Below are 2743 nucleotides of genomic sequence, written 5' to 3'. Positions count from 1 at the left end.
ACAGGGTATTACGGTACAGAGTCAATGTGGAGGCTATATACAGGGTATTACGGTACAGAGTCAATGTGGAGACTATATACAGGGTATTACGGTACAGAGTCAATGTGGAGGCTATATACAGGGTGTTATGGTACAGAGTCAATGTGGAGGCTATATACAGGGTATTACGGTACAGAGTCAATGTGGAGACTATATACAGGGTATTACGGTACAGAGTCAATGTGGAGACTATATACAGGGTATTACGGTACAGAGTCAATGTGGAGGCTATATACAGGGTATTACGGTACAGAGTCAATGTGGAGACTATATACAGGGTATTACGGTACAGAGTCAATGTGGAGACTATATACAGGGTATTACGGTACAGAGTCAATGTGGAGGCTATATACAGGGTATTACGGTACAGAGTCAATGTGGAGACTATATACAGGGTATTACGGTACAGAGTCAATGTGGAGACTATATACAGGGTATTACGGTACAGAGTCAATGTGGAGGCTATATACAGGGTATTACGGTACAGAGTCAATGTGGAGGCTATATACAGGGTATTACGGTACAGAGTCAATGTGGAGGCTATATACAGGGTGTTACGGTACAGAGTCAATGTGGAGGCTATATACAGGGTGTTATGGTACAGAGTCAATGTGGAGGCTATATACAGGGTGTTATGGTACAGAGTCAATGTGGAGGCTATATACAGGGTGTTATGGTACAGAGTCAATGTGGAGGCTATATACAGGGTGTTACGGTACAGAGTCAATGTGGAGGCTATATACAGGGTGTTATGGTACAGAGTCAATGTGGAGGCTATATACAGGGTGTTACGGTACAGAGTCAATGTGGAGGCTATATACAGGGTGTTATGGTACAGAGTCAATGTGGAGGCTATATAAAGGGTGTTACGGTACAGAGTCAATGTGGAGGCTATATACAGGGTGTTATGGTACAGAGTCAATGTGGAGGCTATATACAGGGTGTTATGGTACAGAGTCAATGTGGAGGCTATATACAGGGTGTTATGGTACAGAGTCAATGTGGAGGCTATATACAGGGTGTTATGGTACAGAGTCAATGTGGAGGCTATATACAGGGGGTACCGGTACAGAGTCAATGTGGAGGCTATATACAAGGGGTACCGGTACAGAGTCAATGTGGAGGCTATATACAGGGGGTACCGGTACAGAGTCAACGTGGAGGCTATATACAAGGTATTATGGTACAGAGTCAATGTGGAGGCTATATACAGGGTGTACCGGTACAGAGTCAATGTGGAGGCTATATACAGGGTGTACCGGTACAGAGTCAATGTGGAGGCTATATAAAGGGTGTTACGGTACAGAGTCAATGTGGAGGCTATATACAGGGTGTTATGGTACAGAGTCAATGTGGAGGCTATATACAGGGTGTTATGGTACAGAGTCAATGTGGAGGCTATATACAGGGTGTTATGGTACAGAGTCAATGTGGAGGCTATATACAGGGTGTTACGGTACAGAGTCAATTGGGAGGCTATATAAAGGGTGTTACGGTACAGAGTCAATGTGGAGGCTATATACAGGGTGTTATGGTACAGAGTCAATGTGGAGGCTATATACAGGGTGTTATGGTACAGAGTCAATGTGGAGGCTATATACAGGGGGTACCGGTACAGAGTCAATGTGGAGGCTATATACAGGGTGTTACGGTACAGAGTCAATGTGGAGGCTATATACAGGGTGTTATGGTACAGAGTCAATGTGGAGGCTATATACAGGGTGTTATGGTACAGAGTCAATGTGGAGGCTATATACAGGGTGTTATGGTACAGAGTCAATGTGGAGGCTATATACAGGGTGTTACGGTACAGAGTCAATGTGGAGGCTATATACAGGGTGTTATGGTACAGAGTCAATGTGGAGGCTATATACAGGGTGTTACGGTACAGAGTCAATGTGGAGGCTATATACAGGGTGTTATGGTACAGAGTCAATGTGGAGGCTATATAAAGGGTGTTACGGTACAGAGTCAATGTGGAGGCTATATACAGGGTGTTATGGTACAGAGTCAATGTGGAGGCTATATACAGGGTGTTATGGTACAGAGTCAATGTGGAGGCTATATACAGGGTGTTATGGTACAGAGTCAATGTGGAGGCTATATACAGGGTGTTATGGTACAGAGTCAATGTGGAGGCTATATACAGGGGGTACCGGTACAGAGTCAATGTGGAGGCTATATACAAGGGGTACCGGTACAGAGTCAATGTGGAGGCTATATACAGGGGGTACCGGTACAGAGTCAACGTGGAGGCTATATACAAGGTATTATGGTACAGAGTCAATGTGGAGGCTATATACAGGGTGTACCGGTACAGAGTCAATGTGGAGGCTATATACAGGGTGTACCGGTACAGAGTCAATGTGGAGGCTATATAAAGGGTGTTACGGTACAGAGTCAATGTGGAGGCTATATACAGGGTGTTATGGTACAGAGTCAATGTGGAGGCTATATACAGGGTGTTATGGTACAGAGTCAATGTGGAGGCTATATACAGGGTGTTATGGTACAGAGTCAATGTGGAGGCTATATACAGGGTGTTACGGTACAGAGTCAATTGGGAGGCTATATAAAGGGTGTTACGGTACAGAGTCAATGTGGAGGCTATATACAGGGTGTTATGGTACAGAGTCAATGTGGAGGCTATATACAGGGTGTTATGGTACAGAGTCAATGTGGAGGCTATATACAGGGGGTACCG

The sequence above is a fragment of the Oncorhynchus kisutch genome, linkage group LG23, assembly GCF_002021735.2.
Source record: "Oncorhynchus kisutch isolate 150728-3 linkage group LG23, Okis_V2, whole genome shotgun sequence".
NCBI classification, from domain to species: domain Eukaryota; kingdom Metazoa; phylum Chordata; class Actinopteri; order Salmoniformes; family Salmonidae; genus Oncorhynchus; species Oncorhynchus kisutch.
The sequence above is the reverse complement of the archived record's forward strand: the minus strand, read 5'-3'. Positions refer to the sequence as shown.